Source organism: Pogonomyrmex barbatus, unplaced genomic scaffold, assembly GCF_055798465.1.
Source record: "Pogonomyrmex barbatus isolate J1 unplaced genomic scaffold, ASM5579846v1 scaffold16, whole genome shotgun sequence".
Lineage (NCBI taxonomy): Eukaryota > Metazoa > Arthropoda > Insecta > Hymenoptera > Formicidae > Pogonomyrmex > Pogonomyrmex barbatus.
In genome coordinates this window covers 6,423,267-6,444,719 of record NW_028297112.1, presented here as the reverse complement: position 1 = coordinate 6,444,719, position 21,453 = coordinate 6,423,267, and the positions used below count along the sequence as shown (strand labels likewise).

At 42.6% G+C, this 21,453-nt stretch overlaps 1 pseudogene; it reads right to left on the bottom strand.

The window, feature by feature from the left end:
* Positions 1-3,357: 3,357 nt before the first annotated feature.
* On the bottom strand, positions 3,358-5,971 carry LOC148937162 (uncharacterized; annotated as a pseudogene).
* Positions 5,972-21,453: the final 15,482 nt, after the last annotated feature.

Genomic DNA, 21,453 nt, shown 5'->3' with positions numbered 1-21,453 from the left:
TGATCTTTATCGCGCTGTACCGTGCCCAAGAGTTTTTTAGCGATCGCGGGAGTTACGTCAATGAGTCGCATGCCAATAGTGCGATGTTTGCGCGCGTTGTAATCTAACACGAGACGCGGCAGCACGTCGACTCACTTGTAAGTACCATTAAGTGTAAACATCTTCCACATGTCATTTTTAAGTGTGCGATTGAACCGTTCCACGATCGATGCCTTCAATATCGAATACGTGGAATAATGATTAACGCTATGTTTTTTCAAGAGTTTCTGCACATCGGCGTTGTAAAACTCCTTCCCCATGTCCGTTTGCAAATTTCTCGAGCATCTTCCGCTCTCTCGAATTATCTTGGCGATAGCGTTAGCCGTCTCGCTTCCGACCTTGCTCTTGAGCGGTATGGCCCAGGCATATTTGCTCAACGCATTGATAACAGTGAGTATGTAATGATGACCTCTGTTGAAACTCGAATATGGGCGCATCTCGACGATATCAGCTTGCCACAGATCGTCGTATCCCCGAATTATGACAGTAGCTATATAAGGCCGGTTTTAACTCGGGAGCTCCGAGGGGGGGGGTAGAGGGGCAGAGGAGTTCCGCGACCGCGGGGCACTTCATAAGCGATGGATGTGGGATCCGCGGGGCAAGGGAGGAGGGAAGTGCGTCACTAGGCGCGGGGTCCGCGGGGCGAGGGGTCAGCGGGGTCCGCCGCCGCCGCCGCCGCCGCCGCTGTCATCATGTTCTCTCTCTTATCATTTTTTCTTCTCTCTTCCTTTCTCTTCTCTTTTCCTTCCTCTTTTCTTAAGTTTTCTCTCTTTCCACCAAGGTATTTCGTTTTGTCTTGATATCTTTTGTAATTGTAATTTTTTAAATTAATTATTTTATTTAAAATTAATTATTTATTTAAAATTAATTATTTTTTTAAAGATTTTTTTAAATATTACTTAGTAATTTATTATTATTATTATGAGTGATATTATTATTCGCGACAAGGTGCGTCGGCACACGACTCGTTATCGCAGCGCAACCTAAAACCGCTGAATTGAAAGGAAGAATGGAGAATAAACCGAGTAATATTTATCATAATATACATTTATTGGTCATGTAATGCATAGTGTACAATATTATCTATCGCGTACGCTAATAATTTATCATCTATAATCGAAGTTTTGTTCTTAATTTTATGATTGATATTATTTTTTTATCTACTTTATATATCATTTGATACACTCCGAAATTAGATATCACATGCGAAAATATTCCACATAGGTCGACGGTATGAAATATATATCTTTAAAACAGTAAGATCATTTTATCAGACACGTGTTAAAAATTACAACCTTACAATTTTACGTAGGTCAATGAAATATATTTTATTAAACATAAATAATGAAACATAACGAAATATAAAAAAACATTAATTTAAGAATGTAATATGATGGAATACAACATATACAATATGTTAGAAAATAAATTCTAAAATACTGAAATTTTAAAATATAACATATAAAATATAAAATGTAAAAAATATTATAAAATATTATTTAGTAACTTAAATTTAATTTTCTTCGTCTTGTAATATATCTATCTCATCTACCAATAATATTTTTCATTATTAATTATAAACTCTTTAATACACTCGCGACAATCTGAAGCTATTATTATATTCTATTAAAAGTTTATGACAAATAAAACATTTTCTTTTTAATTCATAATTTTCTGGCACTACTTTACATAATGTGTGCTAGTTTGTTATTGCTACTCGAACACGATTAAAGTCTTGCATTTCTGCATGAAAGCAGTTTTCGCATATCCTTCGAAAAGGAGCGTCATTTTCTCTATAGATGACATTGGCAGAATTTATAGCTTTTACGCATATTCCCAGCAGAAGTGGTTCGTAAGTTTCCGGATACTCCTCCGGGATGACTCCGTCTACTGCTTTCACGCTTTCTTGGCTCGTTGGCGGTTTCATCTTTTGATTTTATTTCACAATTAATATTATATTTTATTTAACTCACTTAAATTTTTTTCTTTTATAATATTTACCTTATAAGTTACTCGCACGCACTTAGCATTCAGTCAGTAGAACTTGCACTTAATACTTGATGAATCGAGTCTGAACGTCTACTGATGGTAAAGATTCCTTCGTCTTGCCGCTGATACATGATACGCTTTGCATCTTTCTTATCTTTTAGAAATACGGGTTGATCGCGAGATTTATGTTAATGTCTTCTTTTTTCACTGACTATAACAAATAAAAACAAAGAAGTTATTTAAAAAATTATTGTAAATTTAAAATAAATATTCATACGTACCTTTATAATTTATATGTAGCATTTATGTGCTCTATAGTTTTAATTTACACATATAGAACACATATCACACAACATTATTTGATATAGCGGAGTTCTACACTCAGTACAAAATAGTCCTTCCATTGTGTCAAAAGAGTCAATTTCGTGTGTACGAAGAACATTAATGTGCAAATACAAGTCTTTAATTCTCACAAAACATTCTGTACAAAATCTCGAACTAGAATTTCCTGCTGAATAGTAAAATGTAACGCGGCACATTCTTCTTAGTTCATTTACTGCATTAATTTCACGTTGATTCAAGAGTTTATGTTTGAAACTCATATTAAAGTCAGTATCATCACTGTCATAATCAAAGCTTCGAGCACTTCTTCATCAATATTCATTGCATCATCGTCGTCATCACTATCATCATCAATGTCATCAACAACATTATCATCATCACCGTTATTTTCATCTTCAATGTCCATAACTTCATCCTCAATATTATCTTCATCTACCAAATCAATCACTTCAATTTCTTCTTGATTTGCTACTATTACTTCTTCATTCACTAAATCTATCACTTCGATTTCGTTTTGATTATTTGCCATTACTTCTTCATCGTTAATTATTATAACATTATTATCAGCTATAATATCTTTAATTTCTAACAATAGATTCAGAAGTCTCGTTCTCTCTTCCGTTTATATATCTCAATAATTGACAAAAGTCTCGGTCTCTTTCGTTTATATATCTCAATTTCATATGTTATATATCTCAATTTCATATGTTATATATGTGTATGTACTATCATTTGTGTCAAGCTAGCAGTATTTGTATTTATACTTATATTTAGCATCTAAACTACAATATATACATGGATATGGTAAAGGAACAACACATTAATGTTTTTTATTTTTAAAATATTTTTTATTTTTAAAATTTTTCTTTCTGGCGTTGTAACCACCAGTTAAATATTTTAAATACATTTTGTAACGTGCAATGTTTCGAATGTTTTACACATCGAAAAGTATTGTTAACATCTAGATTATTCAATGATTCTAAATCTTTATAAATCTTTATAATCAATATCCAAGGTTTCGATGATGACATCATCCCTCGCATCGCTATCGAGCATATTTGTCAACCATTCTTTCTTCTGACATCCTTTAACGTATATGAGAGCTTCATCTTCTATGTCAATCACAACTGTTGTAATCAAACGTTCCGCCATGCTATATGGAATCATTCCGTTTTCCCATCGCAAGCCATGATGATTTGCAACCAGGAAGCGCAAGATTTGTCGGATTTTATAAGGAGATGCCATGGTATAGGACTTGCAAAAATATAATGAGAGAGAATTGTCCCCTTTCTCAACACAGCCACTTCCTTCATGACAAATCTCCTTCCAACGACGAATCCTTGCAGATCCGCAAACGTTGGAACGATCATGACGAAAAAACAATTCCTTTGAGATCCTATGCTCCATCGACAAATACATCGGATTTTTATTTCTTTCTTATATTAAAAATATAGGGATATTTGCAAACGTTGCAATTTACATAATCTTGCGTATTGCCCATTTACTACATTGAATAATGGGCAATACTCAATAACGCGATTATGCAAGATGAGATAATAAGCGATATTCGGCGGTACATTTTCTTTACAATCAAATTCTATTCGTACATATACAGTAGCGCTCTTGATGGACTCGTTTTGTCGCGAGCAGTCAATGACCACAATAGGTCCTTTTGTCAAAAATTCCTACGATGAAAAATTTCGTAACAATCGTATCCATAATATGATTTACAAAAACGTGCATACATGTCAAAGAGGATGGTATCTATTTTTGTTAAAATCTAGATTTAAGTCGTCGTACGGATAAAATTCGGAATTTAAATAAAGTTTCACATTAGTCAATTTACAGTCATCGATTATCGTAACATCTTCAGACATGTTATTCTTTCGGCCCGCCTGCAGAGCAAAGATAACATACCGCGGTTTCTCTAGCTGAGTCAACGTTTTTACAGCCCACGAATGTTTAGTTGTACTTTGTAATAAAGGATACTCGTATAAATCCCACGAGCGAAAATTCATGCTCAGATATCGCTCACTTTCCAAAGCTCACAACAAAGATAGTTTATTGATTTCATTCAACATTACATGAGGCATTCGCCACTATACTTTGAATAATTCTATTTCCGATTCCATCGTCGAAACTCCCACCATACAGTTGTTGTCGCTGCGCGCTCGTATCAGTATCAATTCGTGACGAGCGTTAACAACCACACGTTTGTAATCTTCGCAAAAACCAAACAACAGATTGAGTGGTACGCAAAAATTAAAGTATCCTTCCGATATGGTCGATGAAATGTCCCATCCTGCGTTTCGCAAAATTAGCGCCTTGTCATACGTTAGCGATACATAATTCTTGATTGTACTGGTTATTCCGACGTTTCTGTTGCGATCAATCTCCACACCATTGAGTTCGTATCGAATTTCATCAAACATAAATGCTACACAATTGTTTCCAAGAGTTGTCACTGATTCATTATTTTTCTTTTTTGTCGTCAATTTTCTTTTAACATAGAGAAAGCTTTCGCATGGCAAGGTATAAAATTATTGGTATGCTGTGCGATTATACTCGATGTATGTCTTTTCTAGATATCGTACCAATTCCTTCGGTGGTCGAAGATTGCCAAAACTATCAAAATAAATAGCTCGATCCCCCCCTCTTTGCATACCCAATGAGTACCTGATCCCTCAGCATTATCCAAATTTAATATCGCTCTCGTTTCGATGTACTCCTGTAGGTAAGATAGTACGCATAAAAACACCTCTAAAATACGGAATGCGCATACGCGTTGCCAATTGTTGTAATTGTACGTTGATAGCTTTAGGAATTTTTAACGTCTCTTTGACGTTTCTTTTCGTCAATTTTCCTTCAACATAGAGAAAGCTTTCGCATGGCAAGATGTATAAATCTTGCTGCTGTATTCTTATTTCATCGTTATGTCCAAACGTCGTGTTTGCGTACGGATTGTACGTGTGAGTCTCAATCTTGATGACGTGATCGTCAAAGACCGGCTCACTTCCAATATTTAAGATATCAATCATTTCGAACGATGAATCCTAATGATCTTAAAAATTGAATGTTGGATATGTTGAGTTTCTTTTTACCGTATGATTTAGTACTCTTAGTCGTCGCCTCAAAAATTGTGTCCTTTATTTGTTTGACCTGCTCGTTCAACACTAGCATTTCATTCAACACCCTTGTTATCGCTGTCGTCTGCGTATATGCAATCTAACGGTGATTTCGTCTCCGCGAAAATCGAGCAATCGGCCGTCTTGATCCACAATACGTATCGTTAAATCTGTAATGCTCCGTGCGATGATCGGAAGGTAAATGATTTGCGTCGGCGTTTCCAATATTTTATATCCTGGCGGCACGCTCGGTGAAAACTCTGTATCGTATGTACGCACTTGTCGTTGCTGTACGCACCAACGGTCATATTGCATTCTATGCGAATAATATTTACGTTGACGATATTTATCGGTATGTCTGATTCGTGCCATTGTTGCGGCTCCAGCATACGATTTGACGAAAATCCAAGCAGCAGTCCAATGTTATCAGGTTTGACGAAATTTATTCGATAAGCGCACTTGATCTCGCTCTTCATCGTATTGTTATTAGCTCGAATAATCAGTGGATACTCGTTCCTTCATCTTCTTTTTCGAGCATCTTCTTTTTCACAACATTGTTGAGACGAGGATATTGTTGTAATATTGCACGTTTTAAATATCTGCTTATGTCATATAGTTCATACGATCCTTCGGGAATGACAATTTTTTTGTCGTCTTGCGTTTATAATTCCAATAGAACAATATGAGTATTTGCGAATGCTTTTTTGTCTCACAAACACGCCGCGCGTATTCCAGCGCATTTTATAGATACCGTTTTTGACATTAATAAGATAGCATAAAATATTATTGTATCTTGATGATATATTAATTGTTACTGAAAATTTGAATGAACATATAATTATTTTATCTGAATTATTTGTGCTGGTTGATAAGAGTCATTTAGAGTTTCGACTGAATAATAAATGTTATTTTGTTCAAACGATAAAGTATCTTGGATATTGTGTAAATGAATATGGGATACGACCAAGCGACGAAAATATCCAAGCTGTGTTAAATTATCCGATTCCGAAAAGTGTTAAGGAAGGCACACCGTTTTGTTGGATTGGCAAGTGATTTCCGACGATTCGTCCCTAAGTTTTCGTTATTAACCAAATTATCATACGATTTGTAAACGAAATAAAACCAGCGTGAAAACTGCCATATGATTTAATTAAAAAAATGCCGTTTTCATTTTTGATGCCGCGGAGCACGAAGCGTTTGAAATATTGAAACGCCACTTAGCCAGTAAGCCCCTACTAGCGATCTATTCTCCTCGTGCGCAGACCGAATTACATTGTGACGCGAGTATGAGCAGATTCGGTGAAATCTTATTCCAAAAACAAAGTGGTAGAGTGTGGAAGTCCATTTCTTTTGAGCCAGCGAACTACTCCGCTGAATCCAAATAGCTACAGCTTTCAGCTTGAGTGAGCGGTGGTATACGCGTTAAAAAGATTCCGTACCTATTTGGTTGAACGAAAGTTTAAAATTGTTACCGACTGTGACAGTTTTCGTCTTACACTGAGTAAAAAAGACATAAATCCGCGAATATCGTGTTATTTTTACAGGATTACGACTACGAGATAGTAAATCATCCGGAAAAGCGAATGTCTCATGTCGACGCGCTTAATAGATGTCACAATATGCTTGAAGGCAGCATATGAGAGAACTTTATCTATCTGCCAAGATCGAGATACCGAGATTGTTAAAATTCGGGAAAACCTTAAAAATGACATAAAATATTACGAGCTACGTGACGGTCTCGAGAGAATAGGACCATCATCTCTCTGGAGTACTAGTCGTGGGGATTCGAGAGAATACATGTATATATGTATATTGTAATATACGTATATATGTGTATCATTGTATTGTTGACGTGTTATTTTAAACACATTATTTGCGATAAATATCATCGCATGTCTCAGTAGTCGAAGGGATAAGATGCCTGTCCGATAAGCAGGAGATCCAGGTTTGATTCCTGAGCTGAGGTGGTATTTTTTCGCAAAAATAATTACGAGTTTTCATGACTGATTCGTGGTCGGGTTCCGCCGTGACGCCCTCCCTTCTTATTTGGTCTATCGGAAAGATAAAAATAAAAAGCTACTGTTTTACGTACCACAACTGGAAATTAATGTAATTAGATCGTGTCATGACGACATCGGATATGTCGCCGTTGATAAAGTTGTTGGGAATATTTCCAAAATATATTGGTGGAAGATGCGCAAAAAGATAAAAGAGTATGTTGCAAATTGTCTGCGCTATATTGAATTCTCGCCACCAAGTAACCGAAGGCTTCTTACATTCCAAAAAAGGAGCTACCATATGATAATCCACGTAGATCACTTCGGTCCATTGGAAAAAACCGGGAAGAGATCACACATATTTCTCATTATTGATGCGTTCACTAAATTCATAAGATTTTATTCCTGCAAATTAACCACGACAGATGAATCGATAAAATATTTGCGCGATTATTTCTGTTCATACAGCCGACTAAAGCGTTTAATTTCGGATAGAGGAACATGTTTCACATCTGACGCGTTTGAAGAATTTCTGAAGAACGAAAATATCGAGCACGTTCTCATCGTGGTAAGCACTTCAAGATCTAACGGTCAAGCGGAACGTTTTAATAGTCATGACGCCAATGATAGCTAAGTTGAGTGAAACTCTCTCTAAATAGGATCAAGTTTTGAACAAGGTTGAATATTCTTTAAATAATATTATTTGTCGAGCCACGAATTAAACTCCTTCGTGATTGTTGTTTGGTGTCGATCAAACAAGAAAAACCAGTGATTCATTACGAGACATATTCAATTCGGATGTGAATCGTGACCTCGAAGAAATTCGAACCAAAGCTTCTGCGAATATTAAGGAGTTATAACTCCAAAATGAAAAACGATATAATTTACGAAGAAAGGCCGCCCGCGAGTATAAAATAGCCGACTACGTTGAGATTCGGAATATCGAAACCGTACTAGGTGTAAACAAAAAAAAGGATCTTACCTCTTAAAGGGCCTTACCTCGTTAAAAAAGTTCTCGGTCATGATAAATATATTGTTATTGATATTAATGAGTTTCAATTAACCCAGCGTTTCAATTGACTCTATATTGGAATCGTCGCGCCGGATCAAATGCGTTCGTATATCCATTAATAGTTTATGAGTTTTGCGAGATAATTCTCATTATATGTATCCTAATAGTCATAAGTATTGCGTTATCTGCGTTTTGTAATTGTAAGTGAATTGTATTAGCATTAAGTTCAGCATTTGTATATTCTAGTTTATCGACTGCTTGGCTGTATAATGACTGCCATAAGCACTAAAAAATATCGATTGCTTGGCACTGAATAATGGCTGCCATAAGCGTTGAAAAATATCAGCTGTTATTAGCTTTGATTATTTACACATAGTAAGATATTTTTTCTTTAAAAAAAAAGAGGGGAGAGGAGAGTGAATGCGCACAATTTAATTTTAAACAGTATTGAGAATATAATGTAATGTTAGTTAATGTAAGCGAAGACGAGGAAGAACGAGGGAATAAGGAAGGAGTTTTGGTGATCGCCTGTTCCTTCTTCTTCACAAAAAAAAGGGGAATCGAAAGAGAAGAATTATTGAAGAATTATCCTATTGTTGCAAATGTTGTGCACCCCAACATTTGTCTAAGTCGGGGGGTGTTACGTCCGGGGGACTTCACGAATTCTTCTCTTTCGGGAAGAAAAAAAAACAACGGCTGCTAATCTATAAATGAAGCGCTTCGAATGATCTAAGAAAACCCTAAATAAATAAACAAAAATTCCTCTCGAGATATGTCTCACTATCAAAAAAATTCTTGGGATAAACAGCTTTGTCGGCACCGACAAGTTTATGACCTACTAATAAAAAATTAATATTAACAAAAGCAAATTCCTAACAGATAAGAAACACGTCGGATCGTTCGAGGGTGACACTCCCCAAATTGGTGGGGAAACTAAGGGAAACGCCAATCAAGAAGAAATGATTAGCGGCCATTGGCGGCCACACTAATGAATGATTGAGGGTGTGGAATGGCGGGAAAATTTTTACTAACTAATTCCATCATTCGCTAGGAAATCTGGAAATATAAAAACAACCACAATTCACAGAACACCGCTCCTCTCCTTCCTCTATACTCACAATTTTTCTAAACTATCATTCGACAAGCCAACGCGGAAATCCATCACGCCCTCAGATATTCCCACCTTCGGAACCCTTTAAAAACCGCGACTTGGAGAGGATCGCTCTCTTCCCGCTTCTCATCGCTCCACGCCTTCACGGTCGGGACTATCCGAAGTTGTCAACAAATCTTTTTTATCAGTTAGAATCTGTGCGCGATTCTTACATTTTTCGTGTGATTCGACGATCCAGCCTAGCCATTACACTTCTCGGCCATCACCAGCGGCCGCTACAATAAATGTAAGTCCATCTTTATCACTTTTTCGCGCGGTAAACTGGCAGTTTGGTTCGCGACCTCTACATATTTGTCTCATTAAAACACTCCAACTTTCCAAATTGGCAAGCCGCCGATTAACTCGGTGAAGCTGCCTTCCTCGATTTCTTCATACTCCGACTTGGCAAGCCGCCGATTAACTCGGTGAAGCTGCCTTATCTCGATTCTTCAATTTCTCTTTCATCTGACTCTCTTTTACATAGTGAACCAAACGAACACCATTCCGAATAGACGAACGAAACAGGCATTGCGACACCATCGGGAGAAGTCAAATAAGCGGATTCGTCGCGAAACCTGCCACGCCGAAGAACTCGCGGAGCAATAGAAGTAGAACCGAGGCTAGCTAACATCTCGCTACACCAATACGCCACCGCCCTCCGCTCCGCGGCCGACTTTGAAAAACAGTGCACTCCAGAGAACTTCGACGTGGAGAAGTTCTTCAATCTCGTCCGCCAATTTCCCCGCTCTCCCATCCATCCACCTCCTGGCACCTTCTTCATCAAAAGAAGGTTCAAACCCGACAGCCAGTTTTGGGATCAGATCTCAAAACACCAAATCACTGATACCATGTATATTTCCCCATGTATATTTCCTGTGATCCTCTTCCCTACCTCGTCCCAGTCAAGGCTTTCCGCAGCGCGCACCCTGATCCCCCGCCACACTTGCAACCCGATCCCATCGACATGCTCGCGATCACCAATTTTTTACTCCAATTGGAACAATTGGATATATAAATCCAGATTTTCCTTTGTCTGTTGTTATTTCAAAATTTATGTCTAAAATTTGTTCTGTTTCTTTTTGTAACCAATATCTATGTATAAAATTTGTTCTTTTTCTTTTTGTAACCAGTATCTATGTATAAAATTAGTTTTTTTTTCTTTTCGTAACCAGTATCTCAACCCTTTAATGTACACAGAGAAAACATTGTAATTCATTTTTTATTATTATTATTAAATTAGTTAACCCAAATTCCGTCTTAATTTCTTTACCCTAAAACTTGACCTCGAGCCATTCCCGGCTCCCTGAGGATCGCACGAGGTCCCTGGTAAAAGAAATTCGGTTCTCTGACCAAAAAACGGACCACCGATAGCGTGGGCGCGGGTAAGGGTAATAACGTCACCGACGCTGTCCCGATTTCTGCTCGCTTAACGCGGGTTCAACTCGCGGATCAACCTCACGACGTCGTTCCGTGAGAACTGAAGAGGTTCCGTGCGTCCACCCGAGTTCTCCTCCTTCTGACGAAAGGTATTATCTTTCATCCAGAACCACGGACGTAACAATGCCAGAATAAAAATTGGGAGCTCGTCCGGGATATAAAAAGTGCGATCTTTAGCGGGAACGAGGTCAAGTTCGAATAAGTCCGAAATAGATGAACTTTATAAACTCGGTTTAGAGTGTGGCGGTAAACCCAAACCAGGCGCATCGAAAACGGTACACACATTCACTCCATCTAAATTCCTCGCTTCCAAACACGTCATCTTTTCTCTGGAGGACACTTCGATAGCGGAGGAGCGATTCGAAACTGTTTGCGAAACATTTGAATCTAACATTTCCACACGCGAAACGTCATCAGCTAGTAACAATTCTAATAATTTTGACGAAAAAGCAAAAAACCTAGAATCTTTAAAAATGGCGCAAAATAATCCTTTCGCTAAAATACGCCGTCGACACCACTCCATACTTTGATGGACAAAATATTCCATTGAATTATTTTATCGAGGGTTGCGAGGAGGCGAAATCTATGCTTCCTGATGAGGCTGAGTCTCAATTTGCTAAAATCATTAGAACGCGTATAATTGGAGAAGGACGTCGAACTATTCAGGATCAAGACTTTAACAACGTTGCTCAAATCACTAAATATTTAAAACAAATTTACGGTCCTTCGAAAAATGTCTATCAATTACAAAGGGAATTGGGATGTATCTATCAAGGGAACGACGAAGACGTAATAACATACGCGAATAGAGTGAAAATTTTGGGGAAGCAAATACTCGAAGCATATCGAAGTTCGAGACCTTCTCTTCCCGAACAGAATATTAAAGATTCATTAGAAAGAGACATGTGTAAATGCTTTATCAGGGGTTAAAACCGGAGATCGAACAAAGAATATTAAGAAATTCACAGATGGATGTTAAAGCAACTGTAGCCGACGCGATACGCATAGAAAGAGAATTACGCGCAATGTCAGATTTACGGCGCGGTAACATCGCAAAAATGCAAAATATTAGCTTATAACGCGAAACTTGCCAAATTTGCTATAAAGACGGACATTTAGTCAGTAACTGTAGAAAATTCATTTAAAACTCACAGCAGAATTACGAAATAATATGTCAGATTTGTAAAAAACGTAGTCACGATGCTAGTAAATGTCGAATGCGCGATCCGCAATCACGGCGAACTGTTAACGTGATACGAGAAAATACGATTGTCTGTCAATTGTGCTCTAAAACCGGTCATAACGCGAAGTCATGCCGTAGTATTAATCAAAACAAGCCTCTCTTGATTTGCCAGTGGTGCGATAGACAGGGACACTCAGCTAATAACTGCTGGAAAAAGCAAAACGAATTGTGCACGACAGAAAATAAGACAAGAATAATTTGCCAAAATTGTAATAATGCAGGGCACACTGCTAGGGATTGCAGATCCAGAATGGATCGAGCAATAATAACACCATTTTGCCGATATTGCAAAACGCAAGGACATCTCCTCGAAAACTGTGAGTTGCGCATCGCAAGTAATAATCGAAGAATAGCAAAAGATTCGGTAAACTCCAACGGCCCCTCGAAGCCGGGCGTGCAACAGGGGACTGAACAGATTCCACGCCCGTCAACATCTTCGGCGCCTCAATAAAAAACGCTCCGAACGCTTGCTCAGTAGCGGTAAACCTCGATAAACATAGCCGACCGTTCAGGTAGAAATACGAAAAATAGTCCCTCACATAACTCTTATGTTAGACATCGGTTCTGGACCTAATATAATTAAGAAAAATTTTATACCTGAGGGGGTACGCATTAATTATTGTAACATTCTAAAATTAAACGGAATAAATGATTATCCAGTTTTTACTCTTGGCGAAACTACGCTAAGTCTTTTCGATACCTTAATAAATTTCCACATAGTACCCGACGACTTTCCGATACCACAAGCTGGTATATTAGGCAACGATTTCTTTAAACAAACATCATCGAAAATTGATTACGCACAAGGATGTATAGATGTATTCGGTATCCAAGTACCTTTTCTCTCGCCAGAAACTATAGTGGTATCACCCAGATCAGAAACGTTATTTTATGTAAGAGTTGGCAACCCTAATGTCAAAATTGGATATGTACCGAAATTGAAGATAACTTACGGAATCTATCTAGGGGACATGATCATGGAAAATGTCTTGAGCAATACTTAAGCATACTCAACGCATCTACATACTCAAAGCATACTTAAATATCATAAACGCGGGACGAAGAAGTAGAAGTCAGGGTGCCGACCATAAATCTTAAACCTCTGAATGAGATGGTCGACCTGTGTGAAACCAGAATAAAGACATTAGATTATCACGAAGAATTAACAACTTCACATCCGAATTCCTTTTCAAGAGAGACCAAACATATTGACCATAAAGAAGAATTGTTAAACGAAAATGTAATAAGTAGAGAGGAAGACGAGATTATGAATATAAATGACATTGAAATTGTTAACGAAAATAAAAATGAAAATAAAAATGAGAATGAAAGAGAGAATGCAAAAACGAAAGAGGACGGAATTATAAATAATAAAGAAATTAAAATCTCCATAAATAGAGATAAAATTAAAAATTTAAAGATCAAAAATAAAAATGAAATTAAAATGAGAGGAAATAAAAGGAAAAATCTTAATTTCGATACTCAGCGAGAGGGAAGTTACCAAACCTCCTCTGAGATATCTTCCCATCCCAAAATCCTCGGAGAGGGAAGTTACCAAACCTCGTCCGAAAATTTAAAAAATTCTGAGTTCCTTGGAAGTGAAAATTGTCGAATCACTTCAAAAGTTAATTCTGGAATTGCCGATGGAATTTTCCGCACTTCTCGAGCATTTTCCAGCTCCATCGGTTACGAGGAGGGAAGTTACCAAAGAAATTAAAATCTCCATAAATAGAGATAAAATTAAAAATTTAAAGATCAAAAATAAAAATGAAATTAAAATGAGAGGAAATAAAAGGAAAAATCTTAATTTCGATACTCAGCGAGAGGGAAGTTACCAAACCTCCCTACGTAATCCGACACGATTCTGCCTAAAGGAAAACGACAATACTAATTCCTCAATCTCGTTAAAGGTGTTGTAACAGAGGTGTTGTAACATCCGAAAGATGCTCTATTACTAGCGCGCGCAAATGCGGCCCACGCCATCCGAGGCCGCCCGAACACTCCCGACCGCGACCGACCGACACACGCGCGCCGACGAGCTGTCACGCAGCGACAACGTGACAGCTATTGTTACATTAACAAACGCTAATAAACTAAACGGTGACACGTGGCGCGGATAGGGGTATAAATACCCGACGAATTTTAAGGCAAGAGACCAGTCCTATCCGGTCTTCCGACCTGACCAACACCGACAACCGTTCCGACTAGAACAGCGAGAGAAGATTCTCTCAGCGAATACCGAGCGTTCTCCGTATTCCTGTTCTATCCTTTCTCGAGAATTCGGAGTGTTCTCAGCTTTCTCGCTCTCGCAACGAATACCGAGCGTTCTCGATATTCTTGCATCTCCCGTCTGAGGAAAATCAGAGTGTTCTCAGATTTTCCTCCTCCCGACAATACCGAGAGTTCTCAGTATTGTCACTCCATCTCATCTCGAAAGTCGGAGCGTTCTCGGACTTTCCCGCGACGTCCGCCCCACGTCACGGCGAGCGTCAGCGGTTGCCTAGCAACGCGCATACCGATACGAACCCGGCATCCGACGAGCGAAAATCCGAGCGCACGTCCCCGCGTCCGTGCCTAGCGACAAAAATCCGAGCGCGCAGGGACGTTCCGTTACATGGCGCCCGAACAGAGATCGTTTAAAAAAAAAAATAAATAAATAAGAAGAAGGGGATAGCCGATGCCAGCCTGGGTACAAACTCTCTCAAAACCAGACGCCCTTCGTGTAGCACAGTCATTCGGTATCGACACAACCGCGACTCTCAAAGACCTCCGCCGCCGATTACGAACGTACGCGAACACTCATCCGCACATCATGCCTACCGTAAAAGCCGGAACATCCATCGACACCGAAACCTCCCCAGTCACCCCACCGCCTTCCGGCTTACCCTCGGCAGAAATGAGTCACGCCAAAACCATGAATCAAATCCGGAAATGGGGGTGTCACTTCGACGGCCGCGATCCTCTCTCCTTTCTGGAAAGACTTACCGAATTACAGAGACAATATAGATATTCCAACGAGACTATGCTAGAAGATCTGCCCGAGTTACTTAAAGGCAATGCACTGTCCTGGTATCGCAATAACGAGAACGAATGGTCGGGCTGGGAAGATTTCTTAACTGATTTCCGCCGTCACTTCCTACCGCGTCGCCATCAGATAAAATTGGCACAAGAAATTCGCGACCGGAGACAACGTCCCGACGAAACATTCGCGCAGTACGTCACGCATATGCTCACATTAATGCGCCGAGCGGGAAATCACTCGACACCCGAAAAAATAGACCGACTCTACGAGAACATGAGGGCCGAGTATAAAATGTTCGTCCGGATTAACGAAAGAACCACGTTACACGACCTTACAGACCAAGCCACCGAATACGAAGAAATACAAAAAGCTCGCGTAATAGAGGATAAAGAAGGACGGAGGATAAAGAAGGAGAATGTCGACGCGTGAATACGGTCACGCCATCGCAACCAATTCCCTACGATCGCCAGAACACGTGCTGGAGATGCAAGCAACGAGGTCACGACCGTTTCTCGTGCAAACGACCTCCCTGGAAATTTTGCTCGCAATGCGGCAAAGACGGGGTACTGACGAAAGAATGCCATCCCCGTCCGGGAAACGCCCCGACGGCCGGGGCCGCCAACAACACACCCCGGCCGGAAAACTCGCGGACGTAGAATATACGCCACGACCACACATCCGCGTCCGAATCGGCACGCGAAACTTCTCCGCACTCATAGACACAGGGTCCGAAATCTCAATGATAAATTCTGAGACCGCGCGCTACGCTCAAGAAATCGGTTGCGAAGTTACCCCCGCCAAAAGCCAGATCCATTTAGCCGATGGGGCACTCGCCCATATTAACGGGAAGATTACGCTACCTCTAACCACCCACCATCAAGATATCCGCCACCCCTTCCAGATCCTGCCGACTCTAGACAGTACGATCCTGATCGGTATCGACCTATGGGCCCGCCTCCGCTTGACACTACTCCCTCCCTCCGCAACCACCGGACAATATCACCCCTCCTATGCCGTCACCGCCGGTTTGGCACGCCGCACGCCCCGAGAAGAACGCGAATTAACAGACTTCCTGAATGTCGAAATGGCCAAATTCAAGGGCGTGAAAGAGCCCACCGACCGCATTACACATGTCATCCGAGTAAAAACCCCCGTACCGATCAAACAGCGATATCGCCCCCGAAACCCCGCGATGCAAAAGATCATCGACGAAGAAGTACAACAGATGGAGGATGAAGGCATCATCGAGCTCTCCTCCAGCGCGTGGAGTTCCCCCGTCGTGATCGTCCGGAAAAAAGACGGCAAGCGACGGTTTTGCATCGATTTCCGCAAGGTAAACGAAGTGACCGAGCGAGACGCGTATCCGCTGCCACACATCGCAGCTACACTAGACAAACTTCGCGGCGCGCGCTATTTGTCTACCCTCGATCTCAAACAGGGATATTGGCAGGTACCCCTCGCCCCCGAAAGCCGACCGGTAACCGCGTTCACAGTGCCCGGACGAGGGCTGATGCAATTCAAAGTCATGCCGTTCGGGCTACATTCTGCACCGGCCACGTTTCAACGCCTCCTCGATAGCATACTCGGTCCCGAACTCGAACCAAACGTATTCGTATATCTAGACGACATCGTCGTCGCCAGCCCGTCTTTCGAATCACATCTAATACATCTCGCAGAAGTTTTCCGTCGACTGCGCGACGTCCGCCTCCGGTTAAATCCCGAGAAGTGCCATTTCTGCCTTACCGAGCTTAAATACCTCGGTCATGTAATTAACCGCCGCGGCATCCAGACCGATCCCGATAAAATAAAAGCCATCGCCCAATGGTCCGCACCGACCAATGTCAAACAGATTCGACAATTCGTGGGAGTAGCCTTGTGGTACAGAAAGTTCATACCGAACTTTTCCACCACCGCCGCCCCACTGACCACATTAACAAAAAAGGGCGTCAAATGGCAATGGGGAGCAGCGGAAGAGAAATCATTCCGCGAACTAAAAAAGGCACTCACTACTGCCTCAGTCCTCGCCTGCCCGGATTTTAAGCGGCGGTTCATACTACAGACCGACGCAAGCACTCACGGACTCGGGGCGGTCCTGATACAACACCTGGAGGAGGGCGAACGCGTAGTCGCATACGCTAGCCGAACGCTCAACGGGGCCGAGCGAAATTATAGCGCGACCGAGCTCGAATGTTTAGCAGTCGTGTGGGGAATCCGACATCTGCGCGGCTATCTGGAGGGCTATGAATTTACGGTGATAACCGATCACCAGGCCCTCCGATGGCTGCAACGCCTAGAGTCTCCGACGGGACGATTAGGCCGCTGGGCGCTCGAGCTCCAGCAATACACCTTCGATATCAAATATCGGAAGGGGCAGTTGAACCGCGTGGCCGACGCACTTTCCCGACAGACGCCCGTTCATTCCACTCGCCAAGGAAGCCCATGCCCTTGGTATAAGCGGCAATTCCACTGGATGAAGGAAAGACCTGCCGATTTCCCCGAATACCGGATCGAGAACGGGAAGCTGTACCGCCATTTCCTACATTCGACCGACTTTCGCGAGGTCCCGGCCGACGAACAATGGAAGGAATGCATACCGCGAGAAAAACGTACCAAAATACTGCAGCGGTTGCATGATGAACCGACAGCCGGCCACCTTATGGTATCGCCAAAACGATCGCTGGTGCTGCGCGATTATACTACTGGCCTGGCATGTTTTCTGACACCGCCCGGTACGTTCGAAATTGCAAAAATTGCCTCGCGCACAAATCCTTGCAAAACCGACCCGCCGGCTTTTTACACACGGCCCCCGTGTCTTATCCGTGGGAACAAATAACGATCGATCTAATAGGACCGTTGCCCCGCTCGGTAAATGGACATTCATGGCTGCTAGTGATGCAGGACCGTTTCACAAAATGGATGGAATTACAACCACTCCGCCGTGCCACCGCCGCCGCCGTCGCGCAAGCCGTCGAAAATCGCATCATTTACCGACACGGATGCCCACGCACCCTCGTCTCCGACAACGGACGACAATTTATCTCCGGCCAATTTAGAAAGATGTTAGAAACGTTTAATATTTCGCACCGCACCTCCCCCGCGTACACGCCCCAATGCAACCCGGTGGAACGAACCAACAAAACCGTCAAAACCATGATCCGCCAATATGTGAATCGCGATCATCGTCGTTGGGACCGAAACCTTGAGGCGTTGCAGTTCGCCTATAACACGGCGTGGCATGAAGCCACCGGGTATAGCCCGGCGTTTTTAAATTATGGGCGAGAAATAAACAGCCCTCTCCCCGCGGATCAACGCGACATCACCGTATCGCCACCCGAGACGAATTGCCGCATCCTCCGGGAAGCATATCGTCCGCGCCAACCTCACGCAGGCATTTCAGAGGCAGGCGAAATATTACGACATGCGACACCGCGCATGGAAACCCGTCGTCGGAGACAAGGTGTGGAGGCGCGTGCACATCCTAATAAAAACGAGGCCGTCGCGGCAAAATTAGCGCCGACATACACCGGACCGTTAACCGTACGCAAAATAATATCGCCGGTAATTTTCGACTTGCGCGACGACCGGGGAAAGTGGCATCGACATATACACATACATGACTTAAAGCCGGCTCCGGACAACGACGTAAACAAAACCGACGAAACCGACAAGACCGACAACAATTAAGACCATTTAAACAAAACAAGTTTACCAGAAAACGTGAAAAATCTGACGAATCACGCGAAGCCACGAACTACTCCGTCCCCGAGCGGGGTAAATTTTTTATACCCTGAAAGGGGTAAAAATATGCGGGATTTCCGATCCGAGGAAAAGTCCGCATTAACATGGCAGATCAACGGCATACTCCAACACGCTACGATCCCGAGTTCGAGATCCTCTGGGAACGACTCGCAACCACCGCCGAGGAATCCGGGCATCGCTACCGACCCGCCATTACGACGGTCAAACCAGCCGCCAAGCCGACCATTCGGAGCATCACCACTGTCCGCCACCCGATACGAGTGATTCCGGCTGTGGGCACGAGGGTGCAGCGATCCACCGCGAGCAATGAGCGGAAGCTTCAAGGTCTGCTCTAGACGCCGCCACCACCTCCGCCCAGAGGAGGTAAGAAGTATACTGTCTCTCCGGCCAGCCGGTGCGCGGCAAAATTAGCCGAACTTTTCGGCAGCCTATCAGACCTGTCCGATGACGAAGGGGGATTTACGTCAGCGCGACCCTTTGTCAAAACCACCACCAACAAAAACCCGACCGTATCCACCGCCACGGTCGCAGCGCGGGACCACCGTGCCAACAAAAATCCGACCGTATCCACCGCCACGGTCGCAGCGCGGGACCACCGTTCCAACAAAAATCCGACCGTATCCACCGCCACGGTCGCAGCGCGGGACCACCATTCCAGCGCCTGTGAAAAGCCAACCGTCTCCACCGCCACGGTTGCAGCGCGGGACCACCGCGTCACACCAGGCTCGTCCGCAGACGAACGACCGAGATTCATACCCGCGGCCACCGAGAGCGGCGGCGTTCCTCACGTCCCGGCCGAGGCAGCATCACCGCCCACCGGCCGATCGACGATGCCCTCGTTCGGACCAGCAGGACCGCCGCCGATCGAGGTGATTGTAGCCGACGGGATCTGTGCCCTATTTCGCAGCTCATATCTCACGCTTGTACAAGGCGCGCGTAGGAGCGCGTAAATTTGTACTGCGTTTCAACAGGCAGGGTGAGTGCCATTACAAGCGGGAGGTGTGATGCCCGAAATGAGAACACTTAAGTTAACGAAGGGGGGAGATGTAACAGAGCATCCGAAAGATGCTCTGTTACTAGCGCGCGCAAATGCGGCCCGCGCCATCCGAGGCCGTCCGAACACTCCCGACCGCGACCGACCGACACACGCGCGCCGACGAGCTGTCACGCAGCGACAACGTGACAGCTATTGTTACATTAACAAACGCTAATAAACTAAACGGTGACACGTGGCGCGGATAGGGGTATAAATACCCGACGAATTTTAAGGCAAGAGACCAGTCCTATCCGCTCCTCCGACCTGACCAACACCGACAACCGTTCCGACCAGAACAGCGAGAAGATTCTCTCAGCGAATACCGAGCGTTCTCCGTATTCCTGTTCTATCCTTTCTCGAGAATTCGGAGTGTTCTCAGTTTTCTCGCTCTCGCAACGAATACCGAGCGTTCTCGATATTCTTGCATCTCCCGTCTGAGGAAAATCAGAGTGTTCTCAGATTTTCCTCCTCCCGACAATACCGAGAGTTCTCAGTATTGTCACTCCATCTCATCTCGAAAGTCGGAGCGTTCTCGGACTTTCCCGCGACGTCTGCCCCACGTGTCACGGCGAGCGTCAGCGGTTGCCTAGCAACGCACACGCACGGGCCCGGTTGCCTGGCAACGCGCATACCGATACGAACCCGGCATCCGACGAGCGAAACTCCGAGCGCACGTCCCCGCGTCCGTGCCTAGCGACAAAAATCCGAGCGCGCAGGGACGTTCCGTTACAGTGTTAAAAGATGTTAAATTCCCGAGAATTGGGATGATCTCGGAAAAAAACGAATGGAAAAAATGAACCCTCTCATATTACCGCCAAAGAGCTTATGGAAAGAATACAAATAAACAAGTCGAATGAAATAAATCTTGGCAAATTATGAAAAATAAAAAACCGTCTTCGAGAATTTTTAAATTAAGACAAAACCAATCTCAAGAGATAGTAGACGAATGTATACGAAGACGCAAATCAAAACATAAGGAGAAAGTTTTACAAGGGATACAGAGTAATAACAAAGAAAACGGAGCTACCGAATGCTTAATACTATCGGAAGAAGACCAAAGGGATAGACTCACAAAAATTATAGAATTATTACGACTAGAGCACTTGAATAATTATGAAGAGGAGAATGTGATAAATCTTATAATTAATAGTCAAGACATGTTTCATATACCTGAAGAAAAACTGACAGCAACTAATGTTCTACGACATAAAATATCCACAACAAATGATCAGCCGATAAACACCCGTCAGTATAGATTTCCGCAAATACATAAAGAGGAAATAAACAAACAAGTAGAAGAGC